The 15004-nt window shown below is 48.0% G+C and overlaps 1 long non-coding RNA gene across 1 annotated transcript; it reads right to left on the bottom strand.

The window, feature by feature from the left end:
* Positions 1-8662: 8662 nt before the first annotated feature.
* LOC119326051 lies at positions 8663-14702 on the bottom strand. Its single transcript, XR_005157798.1, has 6 exons — positions 14375-14702; positions 14213-14289; positions 13553-13685; positions 9608-9725; positions 9325-9492; positions 8663-9231 (listed from the first exon to the last, which is right to left on the bottom strand). It is a non-coding gene; the product is annotated as an uncharacterized LOC119326051 (long non-coding RNA).
* Positions 14703-15004: the final 302 nt, after the last annotated feature.

Below are 15004 nucleotides of genomic sequence, written 5' to 3'. Positions count from 1 at the left end.
TAATGGCATCATCGCCTTGAGTCACTTGTGTGGTCCTCATCTCTATCCACCAATATAATAATCAAAATACCCACCTACTATATCTAAATTCACATAATCCACCGAACATCTTTTACTAGCTCGTCAAAATTACAATCACCTAACTAAATCCAACAAAAATCTTATAATCCATCGTAAAATTAGGTTAAAAGATCCCAATCACTGAATTAAATCCAAATTGTTCCAAACTAAATTAGATATATGTTTATCCATCGATATAATAACCATCATGCTCATCTATTAGACCTAAAATCTCCTAATCCACCAAAAATCTTTGATTATCTTCTCAAGACACAATCCACCTAACTAAATCCAACTAAAATCTCATAAATGACAAAAAAATTTGGTTCAATATCACAATCACCTAACTAAATCCAAATTGTTCAAAATTAATTAATCCACTAAACATTGTCGGGGGACTAATCCACGAGCACCTATGGGACCGGCGGACCGAGTCCCTTTCGGTTCGGCGGGGGCGGAGGTCGTGCAAAGAGCAGATCGAGGCGAAGCACACGAGCGATTTACCCAGGTTCGGGCCGCACGGATGCGTAAAACCCTACTCCTGCTTTGTGGTTTGTATTGAGTTCTTGCTCGGGAGCGTGGAGTGCTACAGTACACACCAGCGGCTAACGAGACCGAGCGTGAGTGTTCTCTGAGCTAGCCCCCCCCCCCACGTTGCGCACGGGCCTCCTTTTATATGCTCAAGGGGTCACCGACAGGTGGCAACGGAGACGAAGGGTAAAAATGGAAAGGTGCTGCGGTAGGTACAGCTACCTGCTACAGTGTATCATACCTAACCCTGACGTCAGGGGACAAGGGCATTAAATGCCCGTCTGTGTCGCCTAAACAGTGCAAAAGGGACCGTCAGGGACGCCACTGCCCGCCACGATGGCAATCTTGTCAGCGCCGCTCGCCACTGCGCACCGCTGGCAGCACAGCCTCCCGCCACGCACGCCTGGAAGGGTCCCAGAGCAACACGTTGGTGGATGTGCTGGAGCGTGGGCACAGAGTGGTGGCTTGCCGCGGCAAGCGCCTTGCCGCGGTCGTTGTCTTGTCGCGTCCGGGATCTTGTCGCTCACCGGGCCTTGCCGGGACGCGAGGCGCGCCGCGGCAAGTTCCTTGAGGCGCCTTGGTTGGCCTTCCCGGCAAGCTCCTCTTGCCAGGGTCTTGTCTCCTTAAACGTCTTGCCTTGGTTGGCCTTCCCGGCAAGCTCCTCTTGCCGGGGTCTTGTGGTGTCTTGGTTGGATAATTTGTTCTTGAATGGCTTCAAAGGAACCACGGAGGACCTTGGCGGTCACCCGGCAAGCCTTGCCGCGGGATGCTACGACTGCCCGTGCACAAGTTCGGGATACTAGGGTACCCCTACTCTAGTACACCGACAAAAGATGTCGGGGGACTAATCCACGAGCACCTATGGGACCGGCGGACCGAGTCCCTTTCGATTCGGCGGGGGCGGAGGTCGTGCAAAGAGCGAATCAAGGCGAAGCACACGAGCGGTTTACCCAGGTTCGGGCCGCACGGATGCGTAAAACCCTACTCCTGCTTTGTGGTTTGTATTGAGTTCTTGCTCCGGAGCGTGGAGTGCTACAGTACACACCAGCGGCTAACGAGACCGAGCGTGAGTGTTCTCTGAGCTAGCCCCCCCTACGTTGCGCACGGGCCTCTTTTTATATGCTCAAGGGGTCACCGACAGGTGGCAACGGAGACGAAGGGTAAAAATGGAAAGATGCTGCGGTAGGTACAGCTACCTGCTACAGTGTATCATACCTAACCCTGACGGCAGGGGGCAAGGGCATTAAATGCCCGTCTGTGTCGCCTAAACAGTGCAAAAGGGACCGTCAGGGACGCCACTGCCCGCCACGATGGCAATCTTGTCAGCGCCGCTCGCCACTGCGCACCGCTGGCAGCACAGCCTCCCGCCACGCACGCCTGGAAGGGTCCTAGAGCGACACGTTGGTGGATGTGCTGGAGCGCGGGCACAGAATGGTGGCTTGCCGCGGCAAGCACCTTGCCGCGGTCGTTGTCTTGTCGCGTCCGGGAGCTTGTCGCTCACCGGGCCTTGCCGGGACGCGAGGCGCGCCGCGGCAAGTTCCTTGAGGCGCCTTGGTTGGCCTTCCCGGCAAGCTCTTCTTGCCGGGGTCTTGTCTCCTTGAACGCCTTGCCTTGGTTGGCCTTCCTGGCAAGCTCCTCTTGCCAGGGTCTTGTGGTGTCTTGGTTGGATACTTTGTTCTTGAATGGCTCCAAAGGAACCACGGAGGACCTTGGCGGTCACCCGGCAAGCCTTGCCGCGGGATGCTGCGACTGCCCGTGCACAAGTTCGGGATACTAGGGTACCCCTACTCTAGTACACCGACAAGAGCCCCCGGGCCTGGGCCATACACGGTGCCGAGCACTGTTGGGCCAGGCCCAAAACAGGGCACGGGCACGTGCGGCCTAGGTTACGCCGTATCTCACTCCGTATCCGCCGCGCCCTCCCCGAACGGCACGCGTTGAATGCGGCGTCGTGGGAGAGATCGTGGGTGGTTTCTTTATTCGGAAATGCAGAACGTCCGCCCCCTCCCTCTTTATAAGCAGGGGAAACAGGGGAAGTTCGCCCATTCGCCCGTTGCTGCTTTCAATCTCAGAAATCTCCGCCGCTCCCTCGCCTTCCCAAAGCTGAGAGAGAGAGCAGCGCTCCGCCCCCCATCGCCACCAGCACCACCAACGCCGTCGACCTCCTCCACCACTTCCGCCATGGCTCCAAAAACCGACAAGGGGAAGGTCGTGAAGTCGACCGAGGCGCAGCGGCTTGCGGCGCTGCGAAAGGAGCGGGCCGTCTTCCCCCCCAAGCTTGCCGCGAAGGAGCTGAGGGAGAACTACTACCTCTTCTGGTCGACGGAGACGCGCGCGCATCCGCGCACGAAGGTACTCCCCGCCGCCGCTTGGAAGAAGGCCTCAAACGGATACCCTTTCTTCGCATTGTTCTTCTACTGCGGGCTCTGCCCGCCTTTCTCTGAATTCTTCTGCGACATCATGAATACCTACGGATTCCACCTCCTTGACTTCACACCCAATGTCGTTTTCACCATGGCAGTTTTTGCACATCTCTGCGAAAATTTTGTCGGAGTCCACCCCAGTGTAGCCCTCTTCCGCCATTTCTTCATACCCCGAGTGGAGAGAGGGGAGCCATTATCCGGCGGAATCGCCTGGATCTCGAGGGCCGGCAAGAAAGAAACCTATCTGGAGGGAGAGTTTCGCGGCAAGTGGGAAGAGTGGAGAGCAGATTGGTGCTGGATTGACGAGGAGAACCCGCAGCCATTCACCACCCGGCGCCAAACCCCAGTAGCACGCGGCAGCGATTGGAGTGACGTGGCCCTGGAAGACAACAGGCTGAAGATTGCCGTCATCAGGATCCTACGCCTCAGGCTTGCCGGGCTTACTGTAGGCGCTGTTGGCGCAGACTTTCTTCGTCGCCGCATCGCCCCCCTGCAGGAACGAGGAAGACCTGCCTGGGAGTTCAAGAATGCGGCGGATATCATGAGGCTGCGGCCGGGCCTCAACTACAACTTTACTGTTCTGGAGCTCAACGCGATGCTCCAAGAACTGTTCAAGTATGACCCCCAATATCCCGAAGTGTTCAGGTTGCCGGGGGGCGTCGTTCCGCTGTGCAACAATTCCTCGCTCGACCGCATCCGTGCAATGATGCCGGAGTGCGACTCGCATGGGATTGTGCCAACTTGGGAGGAGCCTGCGGACGACGTTGTGCAGCAGTTCTTCGATGACTTGGTGGAAGTGCCGATCCGCTCCGACGAGAAGGACAGCCTCACCCGCGACACCACCGATGCAGAGATGGCGCTCATTGCCACTAGGCTGGAAGAGGCAGCGGCAGCCGCAGCCGCGGGCAATTTTGGATTCACCGTGGAGGAGGCAGATGCAGCAGAAGCGGCAAGCCGTGCCGAGCGAGGGGAGCCCACCGGCAAGAAGGAGCTTGTCGGGCGTGACGCCGAGCCGAGCGAGCCCGCCAAGGACACGAGCGGCTCGCTGGAAATCAACTCCTCTTACTCCTCATCTTCGGGCAGCTCGCCGCAAGCAGAACCTTCATCCCCACCAAGAAGGCGTCTCCGCAAGGCCGGTGATGTAGCGGAGCGGCAAGCGGGTCAACAGTCGCCGCGTCGCGTGACACGCTCCACCGCGGCAAACACCGTTGCTGCGGGAGCGCCTCAAGCTGCGACGGCAACTGGAGCGAGATCTAGCCGGACCACCGCTTCAGTTCCTACCGCTGCTCACGCCGCACCAGCAGCTGGAGCGGGGTCGTCTCAGACCACCGCCACTGCTCCCGCCAAGCGGCCAAGGGAGGCTTCTCCTCCGCCTCCTCGCGCCGGGCGCGCGCCAGACTTCGACTTCTCCGCGTTCAGCTCCGACGAGGAAGAAGAAGAAGAGTAAGCTTCTCTTGCTGCACTTGTAGTTCTTCAATTCTTGCTGTTTTTGCATCTCATTTGCTTGACTCTGAACTTGTTCCTTTTTAGGACTCTGGCCCAGAGAGCGGCAAAGAGAGCTAAGGTCCCGGTGATCGTCATCGAGGACGAGCCTACTGCGACAGTAGGTGGCGCGCCCGAGACAACCTTGTCGGACCCGGCGACTTTTCTCCAAAGCAGCCCCCAGTGTAAGTGTATGATTTACTTTCCGCTGCGAGGCGCGCATGGGTACTTGTCTTTGCTGATATTTGATTGCTGATTTGTGTAGGAGTAGAGCAGCCCCACCAAGAGCCAAGGGAGAATCCCCGACAAGGGAGAGCTCTCCGGCAAGGGAGGGCTTTCCGGTAAGGGAGAAGTCTCCGGCAAGGGAGGATTCTCCGGCAAGGGACAGCGCCAGCGGCCCTCCAACGGCGGAGAACCTGACTACAGAAACTGGCACAGATAACCCTTTTGCTGCAAAACTTCCCTTGGGTGCTTCTTCTCTTGATCTTCCTGGGTTTTTGCTGGATTTTGCTTGACTCTTCTCCCCTTGCCGGCTGTCAGACCCATCTGCTGCGGAGCAGATGGAGACCGAGGTCGCCGCCAAAGAAGCAGCCGGCGCTGGCGATCCCACCGGCGCCGAGGTCGCCAAGGCTGCCGCTGCAGCAACTGGCGAGGGGTCTGGCGATCGTACTGATGGCCCAGAGGCCGCAGGAGCGCCAAGTGCTACGCCGACCGCCGACCCGTCCGCCGAAGCCGCAGCGCCAAGCTCCGAGGAGCCCCAGCCGGGCGTCTACTTGAAGGCCGACGACGACGTCTTCATCAACCTTCCCTGGGCATCGAGCTCCAGGGCGCCGGTCGAGGGAGAGATCTTCGACGGGGAGGTGCTTGCTTCCGCTGGGCTGACGCTGGTTGACGCGCCGAGCAACAGCAGCAACGAGCCCGAGGAAGAGCAGCTGCTGCGTAAGTTGTTGTCGCTCTACCGTGCGCAGCAAGCCAAGCTGGAATCCCGCGAGGCGCTTGTTGCGAAGGCGGGAGCAGACATCGAGAAACGCGCGGAGGAGCTCAAGGGTTTTCACCGGGAAGCCCTCCGGTCCCTGGCGAAGGAGCGGGAGCAGCTCGTCGAAGCGCAGAAGGCCTTCCTCCTCGAGAAGGCTGAAGTCGAAGAGCAACAGCGACTTGCCGCTGTGAAGCTATCCGTGGAGGAGGGCGAGCTGGCGCAGCGGAAGGTCAATCTTGACGCTCACGAGGAGGAGCTTGCCGCGCGCGAAGAAAAACTCGGCGGAGCCCTCAAGCAAGCAGAGGATGCTGCCGCCGCCGCCGAGGCCGCCAAGAAGGAGTTGGAGACGAAGGTGGCGCGGCTGGAGGCCGCTCTCGCCAAGAAGAGCAAAGAGCTCAGCGCCGCCAAGGACTCCAACACGGGTCTTGAGTTGAAGCTGACCGCTTTGACCAAGACATTGGACAGCGCCAAGAAGCAGGAGGTGGCCTTGAGGGAGGAGATCAAGGCCGACAAAGCGCTGCTAGAGAGTGTTGCCGCCACCCAAAATGCCTTCAGGGAAACTGTGAAGCACTGGACGGAGAGTCTTGTGAATGCCGCCACAGACATCGACAAGGAGCTGGCGCAGCTGGGGATGGAGGATCTCGGGTATCCCTCCGACGAGAACCTCCAACCCAGCGCCAAGCTCGTCTTGTTCTTCAAGGGCGTGGCGACGGCCCTCCAGCGACTCCGGGAAAGGATCCTAAAGCAGCTGACCGACGAGTCGCGCAAGATCTGCGCGGGAGCTCTTCAGAAAGTGTTGGTGAAGGTGGCCTTCCACAATCCGGACCTCAACTTCACCAACGTCCTCAAGACCTTGCCGCCGGATGCCGCGACTGCCCGTGCACAAGTTCGAGATACTAGGATACCTCTACTCTAGTACACCAACAAATATCTTGGACTATCTCCTCAAGATCACAATCAACAAAATCTATTAAAAATCTCATAATCCACCATGAAATTTGTTCAAGATCACAATCGCCTAACTAATCCAAATTGCTCCATGTTTACTGAGGATCCATGTATCCACAAATGTAATAATCAACATGCTAGAACCAAAATTCACATAAGCCACTGAACATATTTTACTAGCTCGCTAAAATCATAATCATCTAACTAAATCCAACCAAAACCTTATAATCCACTGGAAAATTAGGTTAAAAGATTACAATCACCTAACTAAATCCAAATTGTTTCAAATAAATATCATATTTGTTTATCCACCAATATAATAATCACCATGCTCATCTATTAGACCTAAAATCTCATAATCCACCAACCATCTTTGACTATTTTCTCAAGACACAATCACCTAACTAAATCCAACCAAAATTTCATAAATCACGAAGAAATCTGGCTCAATATCACAATCACCTAACTAAATCTAAATTGTTCAAAATTAAATAATACACCGAACATCTTTGACTATCTCCTCAAGATCACAATCGATTAATCCATCAAAAATCTCATAATCCACCATAAAATTTGGTTCGAGATCACAATTGCCAAAGTAAATCCAAATTTTCCAAGTTTATACAAATTTATGTATCCACCAATATAATTACCAACACGCTCACCTACTAGACCTAAATTCATATAATCTGCTGAACATATTTTACTAGCTCATCAAGATCCCAATCATCTTAACTAAATCCGACCAAAACCTCATCATCTACCGTAAAATTTAATCAAAATATCACAATCAACTAACTAAATTTAAATTGTTCCAATTTAAATTAAATATTTGTTTATCCACCAATATAATAATCACCATGCTCATTTACCATACCTAAAATCTCATAATCCACCGAATATCTTTGACTATCTTCTAAAGACACAATCACCTAACTAAATCCAACTAAAATCTCATAAATCATTAAGAAATTTGGTTCAATATAACAATCACCTAACTAAATCAAAATTGGTCAAGATTAATTAATACACCAAAAATCTTTGACATCTCCCCAAGATCACAATCTATTAACTAAATCCATTGAAACTCTCGTAATCCACTGTGAAATTTGTTCAATATCACAATCGCCTAACTAAATTCAAACTGCTCCATGTTTACTAGATTCATTTATCCACCAATATAATAACCACCATGCTCACTTACATAATTCACCAAACATCTTTGACTATCTCGTCAAGACCACTTTCACCTAACTAAATGCAACAAAACAGCAAAAGCCACCATGAATTTGGTTAAAAATCACAATCACCTAATTAAATCCAAATTGCTCCAAACTAAATTAAAGATATGTTTATGCACCAATATAATAAGGGGGCTGCTAGGCATCGGCCGGTGGCAAACCGTCAAATCCGACAATTGTACTTTGCAACAGATGTCTTGTTGCATAGTTGCATTTTTTTCTTTTTTGCAAACATAGATTGTGTTGCGGTATTTGTTTTGCGACATTGGTTGTGTTGTAGATTTTTTTTTTGCAACATGGGTCACGTTGTGGGATTTGTTTTGCAACATAAGTCATGTTGCGGGATCTAGCTCTTCGTCGGTTTGCAACAAGAGGCTAGTTGCAGAATCTTTTTCTGAAACAATGGACCAGTTGGAGAAACACAGAGAGGTTAGCTCCCGGCTGTTTGATGAAGCCCATCCAACGAACATGGAGACGGTGGACGCTCGCATAAGATCTATCGATTGAAGGGAATCATTTCTCATATAATAATCCACGGCACATTTTGACTATCTTCTCAAGACACAATCACCTAACTAAATCCACCTACAATCAAATAAATCACCGAGAAATTTGGTTCAATATCACAATCACCGAACTAAATCCACATTGTTCACGATTAATTAATCCACCGAACATCTTTGACTATCTCCTAAGGTCTCAATCAACTAACTAAATTCATTTAAAATTTCGTGATCCACCATCAAATTTGATTCGAGATCACAATCGCCTAACTAAATCCAAATTTTCTCAAGTTTAATAAAAAATTACTTATTCACCAATATAATAACCACCATGCTCACCTACTAGACCTAAATTCACATAATCCACCGAACATCTTTTACTAGCTCGTCAAGATCATAATCACCTAACTAAATCCAATCAAAACCTCATAATCCATCATGATTGGAAACCTCATAATCCATCATGAAATTTGGTTTAAGATCACAATCACTTAACTAAATCCAAAATGTTCCAAACAAAATTAAAGATCTATTTATCCACCAATATAATAATCACCACGGTCATCTACTATACCTAAAATCTCATAATTCACCGAACATTTTGTTACTATCTTCTCAAGATTAAATCACGTAACTAAATCCAACTAAGATATCATAATCCATCATAAATACGGTTCAATATCACAATCACCTAACTAAATCCAAATTGTCTAAGATTAATTAATCCACCGAACATCTTTGACTATCTCCTCAAGATCATAATGAACTAAATAAATGCATCAAAATCTCGTAATCCTCCATGAAATTTGGTTTCAAGATCATAATCACCTAACTAAATCCAAATTGCTTCAAGTCTATTAAAGATCCATTCATCCACCAATATAAGAACCACCATGCTTATTTACTCGACATAAATTTTCTTAATCTACCAAACATCTTTCACTATCTCGTCAAGAAAGCAGCCAGTTTACCTTGTTGTTAGCAATTTGCATCTGGAATTGCTCAACACTAGGTTGAGGTGCATTGTACTTCCAATTAGAGATAGTGCCAAATGAGTAAGCATCAGCCTGCAGAAGGTCATTATTTTTTTCAAGTATGGTTGAATAAATGGATACACAATTAAATGTGAAGTCCTGACCCTAAAAAATATATCACAGTACCTCTGCAAAAACATCACTTATCAACAGCTCAGGAGTGCCCGAAAGATCACCCAATCTTGTCTGTGACCCGGGTTGAACATCCATGTCCCTCGTTACTTGGATCTTTGCCCCTGACTAAAGTTGGATATGCTTTATAGTTTCTCTAGAATTTCCAATGATAACACCAACCTAAAAGAAGTTATGAACATTATCTGTTAGCAGAGCAAAAAAATGCACTTCATGCAACCTTGTATCAACTGCAAGAATGCAAAAAACCAAACGAGTAAACTCCCAAGTAGCATACCTTCCATTTGGGATATCAATCTTTTTTGTTGTACTACCACTCTCGTATCCACCACCATATGAAGAATACTGATGTATATTTCCTTGAGAAGATAAGGGTGGGATGGAAGAACCATGGCCTGGAAACAAAACAACTCATTATATTACTAATAGTTCCAGATCTGTTGAGTGAGAAGAACAACCTTCATCTGGACAACATAAAACAGGACAATAATGTCAGTACGTAAGTAACAAACTAATAACGTTCAGAGCTGACTGGAAATATTACTGGAAATCACATCATCTATGTACACATGAGATCAAATATTTGGCTCTGTGCCGATATACAATCATCAATGCAGTATGTTACCTTTTTTGCATGTCATTTGTTGCATCTAGCAGACAGGGGCCAGTTCCACGAGACATTGAATAAAATATTACATGATATAGCATAATCAAACTATAGATACTATTGATCATCTACACAAAATATATTTGCCATGATCATCTACGCCTCCATCGACGGCGCCTTTCCCGGTGATGCCCCCTCTCCAGCCATCTTCTCCAAGCAGTATCGCCCTAGCCTACAATGAGTCAGCAGACCCCATCGACAGGCAAGTTTTGTCCTCGGATTTGTCCTTTTTCTTCTCTTCCCCCCTTGTAGCATGATAAATGGATGTATGATTTGATCCAACCAGTGCTTCATTGTAATGGGATCTCTGTTATATGCAAAGTATTTGTTATATGTGTGTGCTTGCTTGTTGTCCTTGCGTACACTGAATCTCTAAACTGTGCATACACTGAATCATTGTAGCATGAACTGTGCACACAACCCATGGATAGCCAAGTTTTGTCCTCAGATTTGTCTTGTGCATTCTCAGTTTTGTACACTGAATCTCTGAACTTGGAGTAGATTAAACATTGTTGTTTCAGTAGAGTTGATGATCTGTTTAATTCCTGTTTTGCCTAACCTAATTCTGTTTTTTTGTTTCATAGGTGCAGGTATCTCAAGCACTGCCTCCGTACACAAACAGCAGCAGCTCATGTCGTTGCATCAAATGAGGCTGCACGGAAGTACTGTACTGTGCCAGATCCTAATAGAACATACACTCTGCAATGCAATTTCTGTAACAAGATATTAACTAGCGGCGTAACAAGGGTAATGTACCACCTTGCTGGAATTAAGAAGTGCAATGCTACACCATGCCAGAAGGTTCCTCAGGATGTCAAGCAGGAGATGAAGGTTTTGCTCCTAAAGAGTAATGATGCGAAGGATAAGAAAATCACAGAATTGGAAAAGTTAAGAAGTTCAGTTAACTTCGATCACTCAGAGGGAGAACAGGAGAGTGATGAAGACAGTGACAATGATGATATGTTGTTGTCAACACCAGGCACAAGCAGATCCCAAGGTGGCCCTATGGACAAGTTCTGCCAGTTAAGTGTAGAAGAATGTGTCAAGAGGAATCAAGGGAAAACTCTCAGCGAAAAGGTTCAATCAAAGTTGTCATCTCAACAGTTAGAAGAGAAGAGGAATAGAGCTTGTGGGTACATATGTCAGTTTTTCTATGAAGCTGGCAATCCACACAACACGGTGACACTTCCTAGCTTTGCATGTATGCTTGTGGACATTGCAGGTTTTGGCAAAACCCTTCGAGGACCTAGTGCCTATGAGATGAGTGGGCCATTCCTGCAGAAAAGAAAGAAGAAGGTGCTTGACTCATTCAAGAACCATAAGAAAGCATGGGAGCACACAGGTTGTACCGTAATGACCGATGCATGGACAGATAGGAAAGGCAGAGGAGTAATGAACCTAGTTGTTCACAGCGCATATGGGGTCTTATTTTTGGATTCGGTTGATTGCTCGGATGTCAAAAAAAAATGGGAAATACATCTACGACCTTGTAGACAGGTGTATTGAAGATATTGGGCCAGAAAAGGTTGTTGAAGTGGTGACTGACAATGCTGGTGTTAATACAGCAGCTGCAAGTCTAATGAAAGCAAAGAGACCACCCATTTTTTGGACTGGATGTGCAGCCCATTGTATTGATCTCATGTTGGAAGATATTGTGAAGCTGCCTCTAGTTGAGAAAACAATTGTCCATGAAAGGCAAGTTACCGTATTCTTGTATGCTCATACGAGGGTTTTGGCTTCGATGAGGAAAACACTTGGAAGAGACTTGGTCCGTGCTGGTGTTACTAGATTTGCCACGGCTGATCTCAATATAAAATTTTTGCAAGACAACAAGAAGGATGTGCTTAAACTATTCAGATCAGAGGAGCTAAATGACATGGGGGTACTTAAAGAAGGACAAGGGTAAGAAAGCTCAAAAAGTTGTGCAAACTGATTCCTTTTGGAAAGGTGTTGACACTGCTGTCAATTTCTTTGAGCCAATGGCTAATGTGCTAAGAAGGATGGATAGTGATGTGCCGGTGACAGGAGTCTTCCATGGTTATACGCTAGATGCAAAAAAGGAATTTCTTCATGGTTTGACAATGATGAGAGTCGCTTCAAAGCTCTTATAGATATCATTGACAAGAGGTGGGACAACAAACTCAGGACGCCACTAGATTTGGCTGGGTACTTTCTCAATCCCTACTATTACTATCCAAACAAGAATACAATCGAGAATGATGGATCATTCAGGGCAGCCGTCATCCATTGCATTACAAGGATGATTCAAGATGAAATGTTGCAAGAGGAGATTATTGACGAACTCAACATATATGAAGAAGAGGCTGACTCTTTTGGAACGGACATTGCCACACGGCAGAGAAGAAACAAAGAAATTGATCCAGGTTAGTGCTATTTGTGTTAAACCAGTTTCAAACTTTCTCTGTTTCTCATTTTGTATATGCGTAAGTATATAACTAATAATCTGTGAATGACTTGATGCAGCAAAATGGTGGTTGAATCAAAGCACAAGCGCACCCAAGCTGAAGAATTTGGTAAGAAAGATCCTCACATTGACATGCAGCTCCTCAGCTTGTGAGAGAAACTGGTCATCATTCAAACAAGCAAGAAAGGAAACTATAACTCTAAAAGTCTACAAAATAGTTGATTTCTGTTCTCACATGTGACCATGTGTTCCTTGATTTATTTTCACCTACACTCAATTTTCCTTCACTATGTAGGTTCATGCAAAACAATGTAACAGACTACTCAGTGATAGGTTGAGGGATCTTGTCTTCGTCAAATTCAACGCAAGGCTGCAGCATAAGAGAGAAAATAAGAACAGAGACCCCATAGAGAAGGTCATCAGTGATGTTCTGGAGGATGAAGACAATGAGTTCATTACTGAGATCACTCCTGATGACAATGTCGGTGAACATTTAGGTAATGAAGCCCAAGCTCAACAGGAGACTTCAACATCACAAACACAAGGAAGAAAAAGAAAGAGATCTGCAGTAGCCAAGAAGAAGAGGAAGAAGAGCATCCACTCTCTTCTTAACAGCATTGAAGAAGATCCTATGCTATGTTCTTCTTCATCTTCGGAATCAGAAGATGATCAAGCTTAAGATGAACGCAGACGGGAGTTTTTCTAGAGAAGCATTATACAGATTTCAGACTTCCCCAAACAAAATAGCTTGCCTGAATAAAAATGCATCATGTCTGTTCAATAGGATTATTCACATCTAGAATCAAGATTGTGCACAAGTGTCAAACGCAAGTGTCCACGACATCAGAAGATTATCCTTTAAATCACTAAGCTCCCTAGAGGTGGAAAGGCTCACAATCGATTGAGGTCACTAATTTCGATTTGGTGACCGATTTTGACCAGGTTGCTCGACTCACTGGGCGGGCCCTTGTCCAATGAGAGAGCTTGTGTCTGTCTCGGGTGTGCACGTGTCTTTGGTCGTGTCGCCCGCTTGCAGCGCCGTGCACTCTTTCTAGACACGCATCAATTCCTCTATGAACAAGCTATTGTCAATACCGAGGAGAAACAAGATGTAAATTACCCTTCCATACCTCAAATTGAAGATGTAATCGACTGGCAAAACATCCATCCTTCTTATGGAAGGAATATTGTTAGTGATATCATGCTGGTTGACCAACCAGAGGTCTTCTTGCGTATGGTTCATCCTGTGAAGAGCCCAAGACACTGGACAAAAAATGCAGCCACAAGGATGGCATTTAGAGATCAAAATTTTCCGAACGCAACTTCAATTGAAAGAGATGCATGAAGAAAATGGTAAATTTATGAGTTCCTTTGATAAAGCTATGAATTTAAAAGGCAATTTTCTGAGTAAGTCAATCCTGAAACTACAGAAGACATTCAGTTCAGAGATGCAGGAATGGATGAAGCAGTAGATTCATAGCTTTATCCTACAGAAGGCCCCACAACTAAGCGGCGCGGCAAGGCGCACGGTCACTTCTAATATTTTAACATATCAAAATTGCAATGGCAGCAATTTCCTGGTCCAAGCATCAAAGAACTTGGTTTTGATAAAGAAATTGTTTTTTAATTTCCCACTTGGCTCCGATCTGCCTCGACTAACCACATGCAGGAAAAAAATGCAAACGAATCTACTTAGGATTTAGGTTGACTAATCACAGGGAAAAATTGCAGACGAATCTAGTTAGGATTTGGCTTCACTTATCACAAGCAGGGAAGGGGGGTGAGCTTACTTCGCGGCGTAACGGAGCAGGTAGAGGTAAACGTGCTTCTTCACCTCGAGCGACTATGCCGGCACGTTCTTGACCGCCTGCGCCGCAAGCACACACGCAATTCAGTCGCCGGAATTCGCGAGATGAGATAAGACGATGCGAGGAATGGGACGCTAGCGGGACCTGCCGGGAGAGGTGGGCGACGTAGAAGCCCTGCGTGATGAGGGCGAGGAGGCGCTTGAGCGTCGACCTAATCGCCGTCGAAGCGGGAGCCGAGGAGCGCCGCGATGACAGCGGGTCGTCGTAGAGGAGATGCGCGTCCGCCCCACCACCCACGACGTTGCCGCGCTGCTGGCCCGCATCCCCGAACATCCCCGGACCAGTCTCTCTATAGGGTATAGGCCGGCTTGCGTGCCCCGGCTCCCTCGTCGAACCCGGCGGCGAAAGGCTACGCGGCGGCGGTCCTTTTTTTTTTAGGGCTAGGCGGCGGCGATCTGGGAGCGTTACCCGGTCCGTGTCCGTCTCCGTCAGTCCGTCTCGTGCGGGAGCGCGATGGGTACACGGAGCGGGCCGAACTTGACGTGTCCGGGCGAGGGGCTGGCCCGTACTTCAAGATAGGGGAGACAGATGGGCTTGGAAGCTGGGACACAGTGACATACAGCAGATTGGTCCTCAAAAAAAAAAGCAGATCTGGTCCTCGTCGGGGTGGCGATTTACTTACGAAGCGATTCTCAAAAAAAAACTTACGAAGCCGCTACCCCTCAAAAAAAAAACTTACGAAGCCGCTGCTTCAATTCAATCGCCTCCTTTTTT

This window comes from Triticum dicoccoides, chromosome 1A (assembly GCF_002162155.2).
Source record: "Triticum dicoccoides isolate Atlit2015 ecotype Zavitan chromosome 1A, WEW_v2.0, whole genome shotgun sequence".
NCBI lineage: Eukaryota > Viridiplantae > Streptophyta > Magnoliopsida > Poales > Poaceae > Triticum > Triticum dicoccoides.
Note: the sequence above shows the minus strand (reverse complement) of the source record. Positions and strands in the feature narration are given on the sequence as shown.